The sequence below is a fragment of the Aotus nancymaae genome, unplaced genomic scaffold, assembly GCF_030222135.1.
Source record: "Aotus nancymaae isolate 86718 unplaced genomic scaffold, 86718_ANA_hifiasm-v0.15.2.pri h1tg000012l, whole genome shotgun sequence".
Taxonomy (NCBI): domain Eukaryota; kingdom Metazoa; phylum Chordata; class Mammalia; order Primates; family Aotidae; genus Aotus; species Aotus nancymaae.
Window position 1 is genome coordinate 47,170,335 of NW_026988423.1, and position 22,936 is coordinate 47,193,270.

At 53.6% G+C, this 22,936-nt stretch overlaps 1 protein-coding gene across 4 annotated transcripts in view; it reads right to left on the reverse strand.

The window, feature by feature from the left end:
* Positions 1 to 21,004, reverse strand: part of GTF2IRD1 (GTF2I repeat domain containing 1) — a 147,118-nt gene extending 126,114 nt beyond the window's left edge. For 2 of the 4 annotated variants that reach the window (XM_064375648.1, XM_064375647.1), the window contains exon 1: positions 20,735 to 21,004. The gene's annotated coding sequence lies outside the window, so the exon portion shown is untranslated. The remainder of the gene's footprint in view (positions 1 to 20,734) is intronic. The other 2 variants (XM_064375646.1, XM_064375645.1) reach the window with 1 other exon arrangement.
* Between the last annotated feature and the right edge of the window lie 1,932 nt (positions 21,005 to 22,936).

Below are 22,936 nucleotides of genomic sequence, written 5' to 3' on the forward strand. Positions count from 1 at the left end.
TAGGCTTGGGGGTTACTCCAGGTGATGTCAGGAGCTACAAAGAGCAGAAACAGTGCTCTGTTCTGTCTGTCTCTGGGGGCCATCAACCATTCTCACAGCCTCTCACAATCAGACACTCGCCAGCCTGCACCACACTCTCTCCTCCGCTGCGGTGTTGCAGATGCCCTGACCCTTCCCTAATCACCTCTACCCCGTCCAGCATATGCTGCTGCAAAGCGTCCCGCCAGCTGTGGGGCCAGCATGGGCCCGACCAGCCTCCAGAACCAGGAGCAGGAGACAAGGGAGGCTCCAGGGGCACCTGCAGGAGGGCAAGGAGGCCCGGACCAAGAGTCACGGATGTGGGTTGATTGATTATTTATTTACTTATCGAGACAAGAGTCTTGCTCTGTTGCCCAGGCTGGAGTGTAGTGCTGTGATCTCGACTCACTGCAACCTCCGCCTCCCAGGTTCAAGCAATTCTCGTGTCTCAGCCTCCCAAGTAGTTGGGACTACAGGCACCCAACACCATGCCACAGGCCCCCCACCACCATGCCTGGCTAATTTTTTTTGTATTTTTAATAGAGACAGGGTTTCACCATGTTGCCCAGGCTGGTCTCGAACTCCCAACCTCAAGTGATCCTCCCGCCTCAGCCTCCCAAAGTGCTGGGATGACAGGCGTGTGCCACCTCGCCTGGCCAGAGGTGGTTTTAGATCTTGATCCTCATAACTCTAGAACCTTAGTCAAGTGTCTTCCCAGCCCTGGGCCTCAGTTTCCCCATCTGAAAAAGAGAAGAGGCCAGTATACTCTGAGGTTCTAACATTTCCAGTTCTAACATTTTGTGGCTCCCTCCATCCAAGAGGCTCAGGAAATGCAGAGGGGTTAGGATGCCCAAGGAAGGAAAAAGAGGGGCGCCCCACTGCAGCCCCTGGCCCCGACCCTAGGCACAAGTCAGGTTGGCCAACTTGACAAACCAAATCTCACGATCTGTAGAAGGGAAGATGGCACCAACTAGAACAAACGCGATGGTGAAGTCCAAATGGAGTTACTCGGGAAAGGTTGCTTCCAAGTCTAGGCCCCTTTTCACCTGGGGCATAATATACACGCAATGAAATACATTCTTTTTAACATACAGTTCTGTGAGGGTTTTTTTTTGTTTTGTTTTGTTTTTTTGAGACAGAGTCTTGCTATGTCACCCAGGCTGCAGTGCAGTGGTGTGATCTTGGCTTACTACAGCCTCCGTCTCCTGGGTTCAAGCAATTCTCCTGCCTCAGTCTGCTGAGCAGCTGGGACTACAGGGGCACACCACCATGCCCAGCTAATTTTTGTATTTTTAGTAGAGATGGGGTTTCACCATGTTGGCCAGGATGGTCTCGATCTCCTGACCTTGTGATCTGCCAGCCTCAGCCTCCCAAACTCCCAAAGTGCTGGGAGGTCAGCCACCGCACCCAGCCGCTTTTTTCTTAAATACTTGAAAAAGGTAGAGACAGGGGTCTTGCTATGTTACCCAGGCAACATAGTTTGGTCTCAAACCATCCTCCCACCTCAGCCTCCTGAGTAGCCAGACTACAAGTGCATGCCACTGTCCCTGGCTAATTTTTAAATTTTTTGTAGAGACGGGGTCTCGCTCTGTCGCCCAGGCTAGAGTGTGATGGCATGATCATAGCTCACTGCAGCTTTGAACCCCCAGCCTCAAGCAATCCTCCCACCTCAGCCTCCCAAGTAGCTGGGGCTACAGCTGTGTGCCACCACACCTGGCTAATTTTTTTTGCTGTCTAAGCTGGTCTCAGATTCCTGACCTCAAGGAATCCTCCTGCCTCAGCCTTCCAAAGTGCTGGGATTACAGGCATGAGCCACAGCCTCTGGCCATATTTCTACTGAGTTTTCACAAATGCATGCAGTCAAGTAATTGCCACCACAATCAAAACACATTTCAGTTCCATCCCTCCAAAAAACTCCCCCACTCTCAGGCAAACTCTGATCTGTTCCCTGTCCCTAATCTTGCATTTTCCAGAACCATATGACTAGAACCAGAGGCTGGGCGTAGTGGCTTACACCTGTAATCCCAGCACTTTGAGAGACCAAGGCAGGAGGATCACCTGAGGTCAGGAGTTCAAGACCAGCCTGGCCAACATGGCAAAACCCCATCTCTACTAAAAATGCAAAAAAAAAAAAAAAAAAAAAAAAAAAATTAATCAGGTGTGGTGGTGGACGCCTGTAGTCCCAGCTACTTGGGAGGCTGGAGCAGGAGAATTGCTTAAACCTGGAAGGCAGAGGTTGCAGTGAACTGAGATCACGCCATTGCACTCCAGCCTGGAAAACAGAGCAAGGCTCCATTTCAAAAAAAAAAGGAAACGAACAGAACCAGCCAGAAGCAGCCTTTCCAGTCTGCTTTCTTCCCTTAGCACAATGCTTGTGAGGTTTGCCCGTGGCGGTGTGATACCCATCATTCATCCTTTTTCACTGCTGACTAGTATTCCACGGTACGGATGCTCTATTTTGTTTATTCACTGAGCAGTTGGACATCTGAATTGTTTCTCCTTTTGGGCAATTATGAATAAAGTCACTATAGATACTCCTCTTTAGGTTTTTATGTGAACCCGAGCTTCCATTTGTCATGGGTAAATACCTAGTCATATGGTAGCTGAAGGCTTAACTTTATAAAGAAGTCACCAAAAACTCAGAGACAATCATTAGCAATTACCAGGGGCTGGAGTGGCGGGTGCTGGGGAGTGGAGAGACTGCTAATGAGGGAAGGGGCTTCTTTTCGGAGTGATGTAAAAGTTCAGAATTAGATGGTGGTGATGGCTGAACAACTTGATGAAGATACTAAAAACCATGCACCATATACATTAAAATAGCGACTCTGGCCGTGCGTGGTAGCTTAGGCTTATATATCTCAGCAATTTGGGAGGCTCAGGTGGGTGGATCACTTGAGTCCAGGAGTTTAAGACCAGCCTGGGCAACGCAGCAAAACCCCATCTCTCAAAAAATACAAAAATTAGCCAGGCATGGTGGCACACATCTATAATCCCAGCTACTCAGGAGGCTGAGGCAGGAGGCTGAGGCAGGAGGCCAGCTGGAGCCTGGGGGATGGAGGCTGCAGTGAGCCATGATTGTACCACTGTACTCCAGCCTGGCCAACAGAGCAAGACCCTGTCTCTAAAAAACTAAATAAATAAAATGGTGAATTTTATGGCATAATGATATCATAATAATTAATATGATAATTTAAAAAGTTATTTTTGGTAGAGACAGGGTCTTGCTAATACATATGCCCTGTCTCTACACACACACACAAAAATTAAAAATTAGTTAGGTGTGGTGGCATGGCGCCTGCAGTCCCAGCTACTTGGGAGGCTGAGGCAGGAGGATCCCTTGAGCCTACGAGTTTGAGGCTGCAGTGAGCCGTGATCCCACCACTGTACTCCAGCCTGGGTGACAGAGCAAGACCCTGTCTAGAAAAAAAAAAAGAAACACCCCAATGTCCGTAACTGATGAACAGATAAATAAAATATGGTATATCCATTAAATGGAATATTATTTGGCCATACAAAGAAAGGAGCATTGAGTCATGCTACAGTGTGGATGAACCTTGAACAAACAATACTCCCTGAGAAAAGGTCGGACACAAAAGACCACATATTACATGATTCCATCGCCATGAAACGCCCAGAATTGGCACATCTACAGAGACGGAAGGTAAATCCGTGGTTGCCGGGGGATGGGGGAGGAGGGAACGAGGGCTGACTGCTTAGTGGAGATTCTTAGGATAATAAAAATGCTCTGAAATTGGACAGTGATGAGTGCTGCACAACTCTGTGAATGTGTTTTAAAAAGCACTAAATTATACACTTTAAAGGAATAGTTTTTAAATAAACTTACAAAAAAAACCCAACATGGTAGAGAAGAACAGAATCAAGTCCCCAGAGACATCACTGAACCCCCAAAAGCCTCACGAAGCTCCTACCCCATCCTCCAAATACCTACCCATAGGCACCATCCCATCCTCCAAATACCTTCCAGATTTTCTCTCTTTCTTTCTTTTTCTTTTTTTTTATTTGAGACCGAGTCTCACTCTGTCGCCAGGCTGGAGTGCAGTGGTGCAACCTCAGCTCACTGTAACCTCTGCCTCCCAGGTTCCAGGGATTTTCCTGCCTCAGCCTCCTGAGTAGCTGGGACTACAGGGACACACCCAACTATATATTTTCTTATGAGGAATAAACTTCTCTTTGTTTAACTGTCAGGTTTACTATCTAAAGTCTGTCAGGCTTTATACATACATACATATGTATGCATATGTTTTAAAATATATATTTTTATGTTTTGTAGAGGTAGGGTGTCACTATGTTGCCCAGGCTGGCCTCGATCTCCTACACTCAAGCAATCTGCCCATCTCGGCGTCCCAAAGTGCTAAAATTACATGCCCGAGCCACCGCACCAGGCCTGGCTTAACATTTAGATATTTACTATATTTACAGTGGGGATGTTTATTACCTGTAGCCAAATGCAGCCCTAAGTGACAGGGATGGTCCCCTCTTTGCCACCGATCAGGACTCGGGGGGCTCTGTACGCTGCGGGGTAAAGCTCCAGGCTAGCAGTCAAGATTCAGCAGAATGTCAAGTAATCAGGCCTTGTCACCACCGGTGGCCTCAGGAATGTCACATACCTGTGCATATACACACCCACGCATGCACACAAGAGTGTGTGTCTAAGTAGCCCAGAGGCAATCACCTGAAGCCAGGAGTTCAAGACCAGTCGGGTCCACGTGGTGAAACCCTGTCTCTACTAAAAATGCAAAAATTAGCCAGGAGCAGTGGTGGGCGCCTGTGTTAGTCTCAGCTACTCTCAGGAGGCTGAGGCAGGAGAATCTCTTGAACTCGGGAGTCGGAGGTTGCAGTGAGTCGAGATTGTGCCACTGCACCCCAGCCTGCGTGACAGAGCGAGACTCTGACTCAAAATAAAAATTAAAAAAAAAAAAATAGGCCAGGCTTGGTGGCTCACGCCTGTAATCCCAGCACTTTGGGAGGCCGAGATGGGTGGATCACGAGGTCAAGAGATCGAGACCATCCTGGTCAACATGGTGAAACCCCGTCTCTACTAAAAATACAAAAATTAGCTGGGCATGGTGGTGCGTGCCTGTAATCCCAGCTACTCAGGAGGCTGAGGCAGGAGAAGTGCTTGAACCCAGGAGGCGGAGGTTGCGGTGAGCTGAGATCGTGCCGTTGCACTCCAGCCTGGGTAACAAGAGCGAAACTCCGTCTCAAAAAAAAAAAAAATAATAATAATAATAATAATAATAATACAAAAATTAGCTGGGTGTGGTGGCACATGCCTGTAACCCCAGCTACTCAGGAGGCCAAGGCAGGAAAACTGCTTGAACCCGGGAGGTGGAGGCTGCAGTGAGCTGAGATCCTGCCACTGCACTCCAGCCTGGGTGACGGAGCAACACTCCGTCTCAGAAACAAAACAAAATAAATAAATAAATAGCCCAGAGGATGAACTGTTCTGTCATTTCACACTTGTGCTATCTGCACACATCAGCTGCCTTTCCTGGAGGGAAACCCCCCAAATAGGGCTATACCCAGCTCAGAGGGACAAGGTGCCCCCACCGCCATCACCGCTGCCCTCTGGATGCTTTTGAACACCACTGCCAGGCCAGCAGAGGCAGCTCCTGGGGTGGGTGGAGGAGCGCCAACAAGAGCTGGGATTGAAGGATGGAGGGGGATCAGTCGCAGCGGCTCACACCTGTAATCCCAGCACTTTGGAAGGCCGAGGTGGGCAGATCACCTGAGGTCAGGAGTTCGAGACCAGCCTGGCCAACATGGTGAAACCCCATATCTACAAAAATACAAAAATTAGCCGGTGTGTCAGCAGGTGCACGTAATCTCATCTGCTCGGGAGGCTAAGGCAGAATTGCTTGAATCCAGCAGGCAGATGTTGCAGTGAGATGAGATTGAGCCACTGCACTTCATCCTGGGCAATGGAGAGAGACTCTGTCTCCAAAAAAAAAAAAAGAAAGAAAAGAAGGGTGGAGGAGGGGAGGGGGCCCACCTGAGCTTGCTTTCTTTTTTCTTCTTTTTTTTCGAGACTGAGTTTTGCTCTTGTTGCCCAGGCTGGAGTGCAATGGCGTGATCTCGGCTCACCGCAACCTCCGCCTCCCAGGTTCAAGAGACTCTCCTGCCTCAGCCTCCCGAGTAGCTTAGATTACAGGCATGTGCCACCACGCCCAGCTAATTTTGTATTTTTAGTAGCGACGGGGTTTCACCACGTCAGCCAGGCTGGTCTCGAACTCCCAACCTCAGTCGATCCACCTGCCTCGGCCTCCCAAAGTGCTGGGATTACAGGCGTGAGACACCACGCCTGGCCCTGAGCTTGCTTCTAATTCACTTAACAAGGTTGCATAGGATGCCCACTCCATGCCAAGCAGGGTTCTAAGAAGGACAGGGAGAGGAGGACAACACCATGACGGGGCCCTGACCCACTGGCAGTGACACATTGTCTGCAAAGGTGACAGACAAGCACAAGGGCAATTAGAGTCTCGTTTGTGACGCTGGCTGTGGCTGGGGACACAGACGAGAGGCACCTAACATGACCTGGAGGGAGACCAGATCAGGGAAGCTTTGCAGCGAGAAGTGACATCCCAGCTGAGACCTGCAATGAGGCATCAGCCCAGGAACACGGACTGGGAACATTACACACGCTCTAGGGAGAGGCAGCAGCGTTCCGGGAAGCAAGACGGAGCACAGTACATTCTAGAAACGATCAAGTTCATCGCGGCTGGCACAGAGAGATGCAGGCAGGGCTTCGCCATGCCCAGGCTGCAGCTTTGCCAGGAGCCATGGAAAGCCCTGAGCTGCCTCGGAGTGAGGCCATCAGCTACAGTTTTTTTTTTTTTTTGAGACAGAGTTTTGCTCTTGTTGCCCAGGTTGGAGTGCAATGCCATGACCGCAGTTCACCATAACCTCCGCCTCCTGGGTTCACGTGATTCTCCTGCCTCAGCCTCCCGAGTAGCTGGGGTTACAGGCATGCACCCCCATGCCTGGCTATTTTTGTATTTTTAGTATAGACGGGATTTCTCCACGTTGGTCAGTCTGGTCTCAAACTCCCAACCTCAGGTGATCCACCCACCTCGGGCTCCCAAAGTGCTGGGATTCCAGGCGTGAGCCACTGAGCCTGGCCTGATAGAGATCTTTACCCAGAACCAGTGCAGCAGCCTCACTGCCATTTCCTGTCTCTGATCCTACACCTGTGCCCAAATCTGCCCGTCCTCCAGGGCCCTGCAGAAAGCCACTTCTCCTGCAGGCTGCCATCAACCACACCTGGGAGTGGCACTTTTTAAAAATTATTTTTAGTTTTTGAGATGGAGTGTCGGTCTTGTTGCCTAGTGGAGTGCAGTGGTGTGATCTCGGCTCACTGCGACCTCTACCTCCCAGGTTCAAGCAATTCTCCTGCCTCAGCCTTCTAAGTAGCTGGGATTACAGGAACCCACCATCATGCCCGGCTACTTTTTTGTATTTTTACACAAAATAGAAAACCAGGATCTCCTATCCCCTAAGGAGCCACAGGTAGCCCCTACCACAGAACAAGGGCCTGGCCTCTAGCAAGTGGAATGGCTATGACCCTGAGGGGTAAGGGGTGGGGAGGCCGAGGGGACCAACCAGTTCTACCTTTGAGGTTTTCCCAGTTTGTGGAAGCAGAAACCGAGGGATGCTGGCCGGGTACAGTGGCTCACGCCTGTGATCCCAGCCCTTTGGGAGGCCGAGGCAGGTGGATCACTTGAGGCCAGGAGTTCAAGACCAGCCTGGGCAACATGGTAAAACCCCGTCTCTACTAAAAATACAAAAAATTAGCCAGGTGTGGTGTTGGGTGCCTGTAATCCTGCCACTGCACAATAACCTGGGTGACAGAGCAAGACTCTGTCTCAAAAAAAAAAACAAAAGGAAGAAACTGAGGCATGCCATACCCTACACCTCATGGACAGAGGTCTGTGTCCTAGACAGGCAGAAGATAAGAACAGATCTTTGGGGCCAGGTTCAGTGGCTCACATCTATAAAATCCCAGCACTTTGGGAGGCCCAGGCGGGTGGATCACCTGAGGTCAGGAGTTTGAGACCAGCCTGGCCAACGTGGTGAAACCCCGTCTCTACTAAAAATACAAAAATTAGCCGCACGTGGTGGCATGTGCCTGTAATCCCAGCTACTCAGGAGGCTGAGGCAGAAGAATCGCTTGAACCCAGGAGGTGGAGGTTGCAGTGAGCTGAGATTAGGCCAATGCACTCCAGCCTGGGTGACAGAGCGGGACTCCATCTCAACAACAACAAAAAAGAACAGATCTTGGAATGATGGAGTCCAGGGTTTGCTGTCCAGGGCAGTGGGGCTCCTACAGGGCCAGCTTCTGGGGTCATCACATGACAAGCTGAAAAAAGTGCTTTTCGCTGAGATGGCAGCTAGCTCCCCGAAACTGAATACACTGATTTCCCCGAGAACCCGGCCACACTGTATAAGAAAACAATCCTTGTTTGTTCAGATGAGGCTCAGAGAGGTACAGTCACTTGCCTGTGGTCGCACAGCAGCTCAGCGGTCAGGCTGGGATTTGAACCTAGGTGTGTCTGCCTTCAAAGCCCCTGATGGTTCCACTGCACCCTGCTGTGAAGTGAGGGAGCCCTGAATTCTGACCCAGGGCCACCAAGAGCATCTCTCCTATGAATGTGCTGAGAAGAGAGTATCTCAGGGAGCTGCTGGCCTGGGGCAGGTGGGTGGACCAGGATCAAAGAGGGAGGATGTGGTTTGCCCACCTGCCTAGAGGGCTGCACCCACAGCTGGGAGCCAGGGTGTGCATGGGGAGCAGGGGTGACCCCCTCCTTCCCCAGGGCCCTGCCTCTCCGTGCCTGCGCCTCGCTGCAGAAAGTGGCCATGCCTGAAAAACCAGCTCCTGGATAAACATGAGAGAGACATCAGACGGGGAGAGTCACAAGGCCCCTTGGAGCTGCCAGGACCACCCTGGAGCCGGGTGGGTGGGCAGGGGGTCTTGTCTGCTACAGGAAGCCACCCAGGAGCACCCAAGGGCCTTCCTTCCTGCACAGGGCTAATCTCTTCACAGGCTTCCCACCGAGTGCTGGCCCCAGGGTCCTGCCTTTGAGGACTTTAGGGGACTCTGTAGGGGTGGGAGGCAAGAGTTGCGTAGAGGGGAAGTTGCTTGGGGCAGCCCTCATCGGAGAAGGGCCACAGTGATTTCACAAAGAACAAATTAAATGACAAAGTAAAAACCAGCTGGGTGCGGTGGCTCGGGCTCACATCTGCGATCCCAGCACTTTGGGAGGCCGAGGCAGGTGATCACTTGAGCCAAGGAGATCGAGACCAGCCTGGCCAACATGGAGAAACCCTGTCTCTACTAAAAACACAAAAATTAGCTGGGTATAATCCCAGCTATTTAGGAGACTGAGGCAGGAGGATTGCTTGAACCCAGGAGGCGGAGGCTGAAATGAGCCGTGATCACACTACTGCACTCCAGCCTGGGCAACAGCGGGAGACTGTCTCAAAAACAAACAAACAAACAAACAATAACAACAAAAAAAGTAAAACCCCCTAAATCTCTCAAGACACCAACACAGGCCACGTGATCACCCAGGGAGTTCCATTTCCTCAGGAAGCCGGGAGCCCTGGGAAATTCACGGATTTGCCAATGGGAAACTCACAAGCTCTTGCTCGGGTCCCCTGCTTCATTTATGTCCACCCGGCAACCTTGCAGAGGTACCTGCTGTGGTACCATTTCCTAGATGGTCAAACTGAGGCTCAGCCTCAGGCAAGTGACAGGCAGGAGTCCGTGAACCACCATAATCTAGGTGCTGGCCACACAAACGTTCACCAGAATGGCCACTATTCACACAGGGCCGACTACAGGTAGCAGGGGTTCCAAACATTTAGCAACCAGAATTGTATTTAGAGTTACCTCTAACAGGTAACTCTGGTAAAAGTGGTCCTAGGGCTGGGCGCGGTGGCTCACACCTATAATCCCAACACTTTGGGAGGCTGAGGTGGGTGGATCATTTGAGGTCAAGAGTTCGAGACCAGCCTGACCAACATGGTGAAACAAAAATTAGTTGGGTGTGGTAGCATGTGCTTGTGATCTCAGCTACTCAAAAGGCTGAGGCAGGAGAACCGCTTGAACCCAGGAGGTGGAGGTTGCAGTGAGCCGAGATTGCACCACTGCACTCCAGCCTGGGCAACAGAGTGAGACTCTGTCTCAAAAAAAAAAAAAAAAGTGGTCCTACTCTGGCCCAAAGGGGCACAGGAGGCTTGAGCCCAACATGTCCCCACCTCCTGCTCCTTGGTGGTCTCTGGTGTCCTCCAGGGCTCTGTGGAAATCCACATGCTCACATTACCCCAGCTGAGTCTCACAGTCCTACAAACCTAGTGTTCTGTTCACCCATTTAAAGATAAACAGGCCGAGTGCAGTGGCTCACCCCTCTAATCCCAGCACTTTGGGAGGCCAAGGTGGGAGGACTGCTTGAGCACAGGAGTTTGAAACCGGTCTGGGCAACACAGCAAGACCCCATCTTTACAAAATAAAAAATTCAGCTGGGTGTAGTGGCACGTGCCTGCAAGCCCAGCTACTTAGGAGGCTGAATCACTTGAGCCTAGGAGTTCAAGACTGCAGCAAGCTATGATTGCGCCACTGCACTCCAGCCTGGGTAACAGAGCAAGACCCTGTCTCAAAATAATAATAACAATAAAAGATGAACAAACCAAAACCCAGAGATGTGACATCACTCGGCCAGCCCTGTTCTGTTTGACCCTAAATCATGCTCCTGCCTGCAACAGGGCCTCACACCCTCCTTCCCTGCCCCCAAAAGTCCTGCTCTTATTTCACGCCAACATGGAATTTCTACCCCAAGCTAAACAGCTGCAGGAGTGAAGACCAGAGCCGCCTCACCAGGAACCCCCAGACTCCCAGAGGGTGGGGGTACCTAGGAGACTGGCAAGACGCCCCAGGGCACAGACAGCTCCCCTCCCGGGCCCCGCCCTCCACCTCCAGCGGTCCTGGTCCCCACAGCCTCAATCACTCCAGAGCCCACCTGGATGGCAGTGGGAGGATCACATGGGGCCAGAGGCCCCGAGGGCAGCGGCGGGCAGGTGTAATTTCATCGCGGGGCTCATGGTATGAGTCACCAGAAACAGAGGATGAAATTCCAGCTCTGAGGACAGAGATGAACAGCTCCCCCGGCTTGGGGTCAGCTCTTGATGCGGGTGGAGGGGGGGTGCGTAGTGATGGGGTGCAGGCCACAGGCCCCCTGCCAGCCAGATGGTGCCTTTGTGAAAATGAGAAACAGGAACTACCTTCTTCTGGGGGATCCCGAGCTGATGCAGGGCCGGCCAAACCGGTTAGCTAGATTTCCCTAGAGAGGAGAGTGGCCAGAGGTATGTGGCATATCTACACCATGGAACCCCACTCAGGGACCAGAAGGGACCAGCTCCCCGTGCACCCAGCAATGTGGATAAATGCATCAAGCTGTGTGGAGCCAGATTCAGAGGCTCTGGACTGTACGATCCCATTTATGTGACATTCTACAAATGCAAAACCATATTCAGAAGACAGGTCAGTGGATGCTGGGGCTGGGACAAGATATGAACAAACGGGCTTCAAAAAAAACTTTCTGAAGTTTTGAAAAAAAGCAATCCTCCTGCCTTAGCCTCCCAAGTAGCTGGGACTACAGGCACACATCGTCACATCTGGCTAATTTTTTTTTTAAGAGACGGGGTCTTGTTATGTTGCCCAGGCTGGTCTCAAACTCTTGGCCTCAAGCAATCCTCCCGCCTCAGCCCCCTGAGTAGCTGCGACTACAGGCATAAGCTACCTGGCTGGCTAATTTTTTTTATTTCTTGTAGAGATGGGGGTTTTGCTATATTGTCTATGTTAGTCTCAAACTCCTGGCCTCAAGCCATGCTCCCACCTCAGCCTCCCAAAGCGCTGTTCTATGTCTTGATAGGGGTTGAATGACATGAGGGTATGAGCCAGGCAAGTTCCTGGTATGGCACAGCCCTTACTCCTCAACGATATTTATAATAAAATATAAAGTGGGGCCGGGCACGGTGGCTCACGCCTGTAATCCCAGCACTTTAAGAGGCCAAGGCAGGCGGATCACTTGAGGTCAGGAATTCGAAACCAGCCTGTCTAACATGGCAAAGCCCCGTCTCTACTAAAAATACAAAAATTAGCTGGGTGCAGTGGCATGCACCTAGAATCCCAGCTACTTGGGAGGCTGAGGCCAGAGAATCGCTTGAACCCGGGAGGTGGAGGTTGCAGTGAGCTGAGATCACACCACTGCGCTCCAGCCTGGGTGACAGAGTGATACTACGCCTCAAATAAATAAATAAATAAAATAAAATAAACAGAATAAAATATACAATGGGACCTTCTCATGTGCCGGCCAGGGGCTGAGGACCAGGACCTAATGAGACCCCCTCAGGCCTGACGCCCCCCCAAGGTTCTCACTGGCTGGTGAAACGACAGATGGATGGAGAAAAGATATGGACTTGGCCAGGTGCGGTGGCTCATGCCTGTAATTCCAGCACTTTGGGAGGCCGAGGCGGGCAGATCACCTGAGGTCAGGAGTTCGAGACCAGCCTGGCCAACACGGTGAAACCCCATATCTCCTAAAAAACTACAAAAAAAAAATAAGCCAGGTGTGGTGGCGGGTGCCTGTAATCCCAGCTACTTAGGAGGCTGAGGCAGGAGAATTGCCGGAACCCGGGAGGCGGAGGTTGCAGTGAGCCAAGATTCACCCCTGCGCTCCAGCCTGGGTGACAAAGAACAAAACTCTGTCTCCAAAAAAAAAAAACCAAATAAACAAAAACCACGGACTTGCTTTGATGGTGGTTCTGCCAGTTGCCAGAAAATGCACCTTGAGACCCTGCTGGGCCGCTGCCAGCCAGCAAAGAGGCCTATCCTCAGCCAGCCATCTAAGAGACAGGCAGGGCTCTCCCCCTGCCATGGGGAACAGGAGGGGAAAGGGCCAAGCTGCGCCCCGATTACCCGCCCGCCCCCCACAACCATGCAGCCTCTTCTGCATCCTCAAGCACCCAGAAGCCCAAGCCCTCAAACCAGGCCCTCCTACCCTGTCTCCACCACAGACTTGCCTCTAGGGGGTCCACACACCCATGCTGTGGAGTCCCCACGGGGCCACACTGAGTCCCTGGGACTAATAGCACCACCCTAGGGTCCAGGCAGGTTGGGGACAGCCATCTCCCTTTTACATCCAAGCAACTGCCCAGGCGGGGGAAGGCAGACGTGGACCCCATGATCCCTGCCCCTGCCTTCCCCGCCACACCCCCCCCACCCAGGGGCTGCAGCACAGGTGCCAGGAATCTGCCGAGAGTGCAGGAATTCCCAGCAGCCTCGAGGTGTGGGGTCAGCCCCTCAAGTCCATGATCGCCCCCGAGGCAGGGTCTCCCAGCCTTGAAAGGGAGATACAGCAGACACTTTCCCAGCCTTGCCAATCCTAAATGAAAATCTTACTTGGTGTCTAATAGGGTGTTTCCAGCAATTTCCTACCCTTTCCTCCCAGCATCTCCGAATACACCGTATAGACCACATCGGCCAGAAATCCCTGAAGTCAAGGACTTCCCAAACCGGGGATCCCTGAGTACCCCTCAACCAGCTAGACTTCACCCTCCATGCCATCCAGGCCAGTAGGAGATCCAGACCCTCAGGCCACAGGTTGGAGAAAGCCCAACCGAGGACATTAGAAGGATAGTGCCTGTAATCCCATCATTTTAGGAAGCTGAGACAGGAGGACTGCTTAAGGGCAGGAGCTTGAGGCTAGCCTGGGCAACACAGCAAGACCCCCTCTCTTAAAAAAAATTTTTTTTTTTGAGACAGAGTCTCACTCTGTGCAGTGGTGAGATCTCGGCTCACTGAAACCTCCACTTCCTGGGTTCAAGCAATTCTCCTGCCTCAGCCTCCCAGTAGCTGGGATTGTAGGCACGCAGCACCACACCTGGCTAATTTTCGTGTTTTTGTTTGTTTGTTCGTTTTTGTTTTTTTTTTCTATACAGACACTTCATATAGGAAATTTTTGTGTTTTTAGGAGAGATGAGTTTTGTGTTTTTGTGTTTTTACCATGTTGGCCAGGCTGGTCTCAAACTCCTGGCCTCAGGTGATTCGCCCACCTCGGCCTCCCAAAGTGCTGGGATTACGAGTGTGAGCCACCTCGCCCGGCCAAAATGTTTTTAATTAGCTAGGTGGGTGGTGTACACCTACAGAGACTGAGGTAGGAGGGTCACATGGAGCCCAGGAGTTGGAGGCTGCAGTGAGCTAGGATCACACCACTGCACTCCAGCCTGGGCAACAGAGCCAGACCCTGTCTCAAAAAATAAAATAAAATAAAAATTTGGCTAGACACTGTGGCTCACACCTGTAATGCCAGCACTTTGGGAGGCCGAGTGGGTGGATCATGAGGTCAGGAGATCGAGACCATCCTGGCCAACATGGTGAAACCCTGTTTCTACTAAAATACAAAAATTAGCTGGGCATGGTGGCACGTGCCTGTAGTCCCAGCTACTCGGGAGGCTGAGGCAGGGGAATCACTCGAACCAGGGAGGCGGAGGTGGCGGTGAGCCGAGATCACACCACTGCACTCCAGCCTGGCGACAGAGCGAGACTCTGTCTTGAAATAAAATAAAATAAAATAAAAAGGACTCTGGTGGCTGGGTGCAATGGCTCACTTCTGTAATTCCAGCACTTTGGGAGGCCGAGGCGGGCGGATCACTTGAACTCAGGAATTTGGCAACATGGTGAAACCCCAAAATACAAAAAATTAGCCGGGTATGGTAGTGTGTGCCTGCGGTCCCAGCTACTCGGGCGACTGAGCCAGGAGGATCGCTTGAGCCAGGGAGGTGGAAGCTGCAGTGAGTGGAGATTGCACCACTGCATTCCAGCCTGGGTGACAGTGAGATCTCATTTCAATACAAATTTTTTTTAAAAAAGGCCACAAATCAGGGAATCAGCTCCACCTGATTCAAACTCACTGCAGATCATACCCGGGGCCTCCATGGAGCCCTGACCCCAACTCCAGGATCAGCCACACACACCTCTGGCCCCTCCCCAACCCCTCTCCATCCCACCGCCCCAAAGGCAGCAGCTGTGGGGTTGCCAGATAAAAGTGCAAGACCCCCCGTTCAGTCTGAACTAAGATCAACCATGGCTCACTTTTAGCTAGAAGTTCATCCCAAATATTGCATGAGTCCTTGCTCGTCTGAAATCCAATTTTAGCCGGGCATCCTTATTTTTATTTGCTAAATCTGGCAACCCGAAGCAGGTGGTCCTGAAGGAGGGCAACAGGTGAGCACACAAATAGCTCCGGGTCAGCCAGGCCCCAGCTCAGGGGCGAGAGGAAGGGTGTTTGAAATGGGAGTTCTGTTCACTGCCTGAGACATTCCCTCAGTAGCCCTAAGATCGTGTAAGATAAAGTATTCTTAGCCATTTTGTTCAGGACACGTATCTTTTCTTTTTTCTTTTTTTTCTTTTTTTTTGAGATGGAGTTTTGCTCTTTTCACCCAGGCTGGAGTGCAGTGGCACGATTCAGCTCACTGCAACCTCCGCCTCTTGGGTTCAAGTGATTCTCCTGCCTCAGCTTCCTGAGTAGCTGGGATTACAGGCGCCTGCCACTACGCCTGGCTATTTTTATATTTTTAATAGAGATGGGGTTTCACCATGTTGGCCAGGCTGGTCTCGAACTCCTGACCTCAGGTGATCTGCTCGCCTAGGCTTCTCAAAGTGCTGGGATTACAGGCGTGAGCTGCCACAGCCGGCCCTAACATATCTTAAATGCGCAAATTTCCAGGGCAGGAACCCAGGTTCCTACAGCCCCGGCCGCATTCTGCACGACCCTCCACACTCACAAAGCCACAAACCCAGGTGCAGGTTGACCCAGAGGGAAGGGAACAGGACCAAGGATGGATCAGTTCTGCAGGACGAGGGGACAGAGAGCTTCCAAAATAGGGTAAGTGAAGAAGTAATGATGGGGCCAGGAGGAGTGGCTCACGCCTGTAATCCCAGCACTTTGGGAAGCCAAGACGGGGTGATCACTTGAGGTCAGGAGTTCGAGATCAGCTTGACCAACATGGAGAAACCCCATCTCTACCAAAAAACAAAACTCAGCAGGGTGTGGTGGTGTGTGCCTATAATCCCGGCTACTCAGGAGGCTGAAGCAGGAGAATGCTTGAACCTGGAAGGCAGAGGTTGCGGTGAGCTGAGACTGCGCCACTCTACTCAAGCCTCTGTGATAAGAGCGAAACTCCATTTAAAAAAAAAAAAAAAAGTAGATGGACCAGGGGGCTTTCCTGCAAAGCTTTCTGCCTCCAGAACCCACATTACCACACCCCCTGCAGGCTAAGAGCCCCTCTGCCACACCTGGAGGTACCTGGCTGAGAACTCACAAACCAGGCCAAGAAAGTGACAAGGTCCTGCCTCCCTTCTGGAGTGTGGAGCCTGGGCAGAAAGCACATGTTTCTTTCTTTCTTTTTTTTTTGAGACGGAGTCTCGTTCTGTCACCCAGGCTGGAGTGCAGCGGCTCAATCTTGGCTGACTGCAACCTCCACCTCCCAAGTTCAAGTGATTCTCCTGCCTCAGCCTCCCAAGTAGCCGAGACTACAGGTGCCCACCACCATGCCTGGCTAATTTTTTGTGTTTTTAGTAGAGAGCGGGTTTCACTGTTAGCCAGGATGGTCTTGATCTCCTGACCTTGTGATCCACCTGCCTCGGCCTCCCAAAGTGCTGGGATTACAGGCGTGAGCCATGGCGCCAGCAAAAGCACATTTCCATGAGATGGGGCTGAGGGGCTTCTGAGAGGCCCTGCCTGGAGCCCCCAGCACCTACACCTTGGAGACTGTTACCCCTCCCCAGCAACCACCTGTCACATCAAACTCTTCTGGCCACGTTCATGTGTCCCTTTTTCCCCCAGAAAACCATCCTTCCCACCACTCCACCTCTGCTACGAATTCCTTTGGGAAATTCCCTTCTAGTCACACTAAGGGTCCCTGTCCTAGAGGCCCCATATTCTCCTGGAAGCCCCTCAATCAAAACTAAACTCAGGGCCATGTGCAGCAGCTCATACCTGCAATCCCAGCACTTTGGGAGGCAGAGGCGGGCAGATCACTTGAGGTCAGGAGTTCTAGACCAGCCTGGCCAACATGATGAAACCCCATCTCTACTACAAATACAAAAACTAGTTAGGCGTGGTGGAGCACGCCTGTAATCCCAGCTACTTGAAGCAGGAGAATCTCTTGAACCTGGGAGGCGGAGGTCGCAGTGAGCCGAGATGGCGCCACTACACGCCAGTCTGGGCAACAGAGCGAGACTCCCTCTCCAAAAAAAAAAACAAGACTGAACTCAGCATGGGTCCTAAGCCTTGTTCCTAGTCTGCTCCTCTGTTTATAAATTGTCCCTGCACGTCTTGTTCCATGGCTGTCCCTTAAAGCCTCTGCAGGCCCCATGGAGCTAGGCACAGACTCCTGGCTTGTCCCAAAGAACCAAAGAACCTGGCTGTGACCTTGGCTGCCACACATCTGAGACAGAGATACTTACAAACAGGGAGAGTCAGGGAACCGAGAGACACAGAGGGGATGACAGTGAGGAGCAAAGTCCCCAGGTTAAGGTCGGGAGAAGACACAGGCTGGCATCGTGGGGAGAAAGGGGACCCCAGGAAGTTCACAGAGACCCTGGGACTCCTACCAGGGTGGGGAACTTGCCCCACATATGAGCATTTCAGAAAAATAGGAGAGAGTCTGCCTAGCCATTTGGGTCAAAGCTCAAGAGCAGGATTTCATTCATTCATTCATTCATTCATTCATTCAAACATGTAGCCATTTAACAAGAATTTGAGAAGCAAGCCTCTATCCCTACCTGTCCCTAGTGCAATCGGGGAGAGAGATGTAAACATCTAAGTGAGATCAATGTTGGGACAAAGGAAGGAAAGATGTTGGCTGGGCGCGGTGGCTCACCCGTTATCCCAGCACTTGGGAGGCCGAGGTGGGAGGACTGCTTATGCCCAGGAGTTTGAGACCAGCCTGGGCAACACAGCAAGACCCTGTCTCTACAAATAATAAAAAATTAGCTAAGGTGTGGTGGCGCTTGCCCGTGGTCCCAGCTACTCAGGAGGCTGAGGCGGGAGAGTGGCTTGAGCCCAGGAGTTCGAGGCTGCAGTGAGCTGTGTTCACACCACTGCACCCCTGCCTGGGCAGAAAGCAAGCCTCTGTCTCAAAAAATAAATAAATAAATAAATAAAAGAGAGAGAGAGGATGTGATAGGGACAGACAGGTGGTACCATGGCCAGCCCCGAGGGCGAGGAAGTCTTCAGCCCAAAGACACCACAGCCAGGCCAAATCATGGAGAGGAAAAGAGACATATTCTACCATGCTGACCCCTGCCCCAGCCAGGCAGGGCCATTAAAGGAAGCCCCCCAGCCTCCACAGGGGAAGGGCAGGAAGAACGCTCGAGAAGAGAGGAACCGTGTGTGTGCAGAGGCCAGGGGTGGGAGGAAGTCAGGCCATTCAGGAAAACGGTGGGACTACAGGGTTTACGAGTGGATTGAGGGAGCGGCGAGCGGTCAGAGAATCACCTGAATGAGAATCACCGGGGGGCTGTGGTCTGTGGTTCCAAGGTCATGCTTAGGACGAATGTCCCAGGCGGTCACCCACCATCCACGAGACCCCAGGTTCAACAACCAAGCTGTCACCAAACCGTGGATGGCCTGGCCTCTGGAACCAAGCAGGCTGCAGAAACAGCTGCCCCCAAGACCCCTCGATTATGGCTGCCAGATTATTGCCAAACACCACATGCTGACGACTACCCCCTGGTCAGAAGGCTAGCCGGGCTCCCGGTGGGGGCTGCCTTCAATGAACAGATAACAATTACTTGTGATTAGCATATTGCAAATAAATGACCCTTCTCCCAGCATTGAGAGAACAGTCCTTTTAAGTAGGTTTAGCGTGCCCCCTACAAAGCTGTCTTCAAGATCCAGTTTTACAACCGTCAGCCCTAAGTTCTCGAACATTTTAAGAGTGCAGGCTCGGAGTGGCTGCGGAGTTTCAGCCCTTCCTTCCTCGTTTTCCTCCGTGGGGTCCTGTGGGACCCTCTGAGTCAGAACTGCCAATTTCTAGGTCACCCTCAGAGCAGGCTATGGAAGAACAAGGTGTGGACTTGAGCCTCCCACACCCCAGAGGCAGGATGGGGGTTCCGATGTCCTGTCACCTTGGGGCCAAGCCTGTCCCTTGGTCCGCAGGTGCCTGTTCAGAAGAGGTCAGAGTCTATCTCACACCCTCCTGGGCCCCAAATAGGGCGGTTCATGACGGCCACCTTATACCTAGCCCCTCCCTGCCAGCAGCCACCAACCTCCAGCCACCTCCTCCTGCTTCGAATAAATAATCGATGCTGCTGCCCTTCCCCTCTGGAATGACACTGCTGAAATAAATGAGCTGCTTGGGGCACCTTCCAAGCCCCAAGTCCCGGGCCAGTGCCAAGGTGCGAACAGTCCCGGCCACAGGGGACTCAGACACACAGGCAGACCATGGCAGCGGCGGGCCAGGGTGGCTTCCAGACACCCCTCCCCTCCTCTGAGAGAACCCCTCACAAATGCCCACAAAAACTGTGAGGGCCTGCCCTCCACTCTCACCCACCAGGCCCAGGGCCATCCTGGGGTGCCCTTGGCACAGTCTCCATCCAAAACCCTGTGCTCCCCTCATGGGCCCTGCAGAGAGACCCCTATGTCCCAGCAACCCTCACTTCAGCTGGGATGGGGACACAGGAGACTCCCATCGCGGGACCTTGGTCCGGGGAGGCAGGGTCAGCAGGCCAGATGCCAGAGCTCCAGCCCCCTCCAGCAAGGCCAAGAGGGTGGAACTCTCGGCTGTACAGCGTCCCCCTTCCCTGGGCCCACGCCAGGCCGGGCAGGGTCCCACTCCCTGGCTGCTGGCCAGGGGTGGGGAGCCCAGGAGAGGTGTCAAGCCCGGCATGCCTAGGGACTTAGGATGGGGTGGGTGGGTGTTCAGTACCCTGCGGCCCCTCCTCTGTCCTCTCCACCCATCTGCAGGAACTCAGAGACCACCCACAGACCGGGTACCCCCAACTTACTCCTCTGAACCCTTTGTGCTCCCCCGCACTGCCACCCTCTGAGTCCCCTCCACCCGGGGTTCAGCGGCCACCAACACACAGGCCAGTCCCCTCCCCTTAGGGGGGGTCCCCAACAGGAACTACCCTGCTGGGGCAACCCTGGCTGGACTGGATCCCCGCCTGGGAGTAGGGGGCGCGGGCCAGGGGCCAGCCCTGCCCGGGGAAAGGCAGAAGGGGGGAAAGGCGGGGATCGCGGCCTTCCCAGCCCCCTCCGCTCCCACCCCGGCGCCCGCCACCGCGGGCAGCGCGACTGACCTCATTCGCCAACTGCAGCAGCCTGCGGGCGCCGGCCCGGGACGCCCCCCACCTCCAGAAGGGCTGGCGGCAAGGAGGGAAGGGGTGACAGCTCCCAGCTCCCGGCCCCTCCCGGGCAGGTGGGGGGCGGCCGTCCCTCCCCTCCCCCGGCCCGAATTATAATCCCAGTCACGTGCCTCCCCGGGCACCCAAAAGCCGGCCCCAGCTCCTGTAACACCTTGAGAGGGGGAGGGGCGGGGCCCCCCCCGGAGGAGAAGGAGGGGATCGGGGGCGGGGGTGGGGGGGAAGGGGAGAAGGGCCTCGGCGCCCGCCCCCCGCAAAAGTTTCTCCTACCTTGGAGGATCCCCAAGCGCTCCTGCCAGCGGCGCCCCGGCCCCGGCCCGCGGCCAGGACTCAGCCTCCTGCCGCTGCCTCCTTAATTAATCCGGGAGAATGGGGGAAGGAGAGGCAGAGGGAGGCGAGGACGGCGGCGCGGCGAGGGCGGGGAGGGAGGCGCGGGGAGGGGGCGCGGGGGGGGATCGGCCGGCCGGGGGGCTGGCGCTCGGCGGCCCCCACCCCCGGCGCGGGCTGCGGCGGAGGGCGGGGCGGCGCGGGGAGCGAAGCGGAGAGCGGGAGCGCGGGGAGGCTCTTTGTTCTGTAATCCCAGTAAGATTGCCAGCCATTCGCCCCGGCCCTAATCCCAGCCCCGCGCAACACCACCCTCCATTGGCTGCCATTTACATACGGGATTAGCCCGCCCCGCGCCCCGCGCCCCCGCGCCCCCCCGCTCGCCACCCCGCGCCCCTGCGCTCCGGGGACTTGGCGCCGCGGTGGGGAGAGCGCGCCGCACCCCTCAGCCCCGGACCTGCGGGGAGGGGCGGGGGCGCCCTCGGTTCCCCCCACCCAGCGCCGGATTAGAAAGCCTGGGCTCGCCCCCACCTACCCTCCCCCCGCCCCCCCACCACTGGGAGAGCTGCGGGGCGCAGGGGGCTGGAGTTGGAGGGTCAAGGTCACCCAGCTGGAACGCGCGGAGGCCCTGAGCGTCCCGGCTGGTCACTCCCGCCTGGCCCGGGTTCTAGTCCTAACGCTCGGGCCAGGTACCTCTTACAGCCTTTGTCCCCCTCCCGCCCCTGAGATGTGCAGGAAGGCAGTGACATGCCGAAAGTAGCAGCAGAGCCAGCTGGACTCTTGGTCCCATCTTGTGTGATGGGACCTCCCTCTGATAGGCTTTTACCCCTGTGTCCCCCCACCCCAAACCACACACACAAACCACACACACGCCACAGCAGTGCTCCTACTGAATCGGAGCGCACACCTCCCATCCGGTCCCAAAGCCATAAATCCTAATTCAGCACAAGGACCTCACTCCTTCCCCCACGTGGTGCCCTGAGCCCTGAACTAGGCCTTGGCTAGGCTGGGCATGGCAGGGAGGGAGAGACTCACCCCAGGCAAGCCCCAACCCCAGGGAGCTTCTGGCTTAGAAGAACAGTCAAACAGATTGAGAATCTCCCAGGTCCCGGCAGAACCTACAAGCTCTCCCCGCAGCCTCCTTGCAAAACTGTGGTTGCTGAGATTATGGCAGTGAGCGAAGTCTAGCGTGGCTGACTCCATCTTGCTTCCAGCCTCACGGGCTGGCTCTCCTCACTCATTCCGGGGCATAGGCCAAGCTAAGGAGGGGAGGAATTTAGTTTATAGTTCAACTTTGAAGCAAGGATAATAATAGTTACTCCTTAGACATAACCTGCTCTTTACTCAGAGACCAAAGCCACCTTTGTAAAACTAATGAAAGGCCCTAAGAGCCGGGCGCAGTGGCTCACGCCTGTCATCTCAGCACTTTGGGAGGCCAAGGCAAGTGGATCACCTGAGGTCGAGAGTTCAAGACCCGCCTGACCAACATGGAAAAACCCCATCTCTACTAAAAATACAAAATTAGCCAAGCGTGGTGGTGCACACCTGTAATCCTAGCTACTCGGGAGGCTGAGGTGGGAGAATCGCTTGAACCTGGGAGGCAGAGGTTGCAGTGAGCCGAGATGGCACCATTGCACTCCAGCCTGGGTGACAGAGCGAAACTCCGTCTCAAAAAAAAAAAGAAAGGCCATGAGATTAGGATTATGGTGGGAGGGTCCTGGATTCTGCTAAAACCCAGGCATGTTTTTATAATCTCTGACTGCACAGGAGTCATGTGGCCAGAGATCACAAGGTTTATGAGTTCCCCTCTTCCTCCTATAGATAGCATCTCTATTGTGGAAACTGAGATTGGTCTTCTCAGATGTTTTTCAGACTTTCAAATTCTGGCAACTGACTGACTCACCTGGACCTATGTGACTCATGACTCAGCCCATCCCGTGGCCCCCACTCAGAGACAGACTCAGAGCATAAGGACCGTTTGCCACACCCTGTGATTTCCTCCTCAGCCAATCAGCAGTACCCATTCCCTGGGCCCTTGCCCACCAAATTATCCATAAAAACCCTAGCCTCTGCGTTCTTGGGGAAATTCATTTGAGTAATAATTCCAGTCCTACTGCTTGGCCAGCTCTGCATTAATAAAACTCTCTT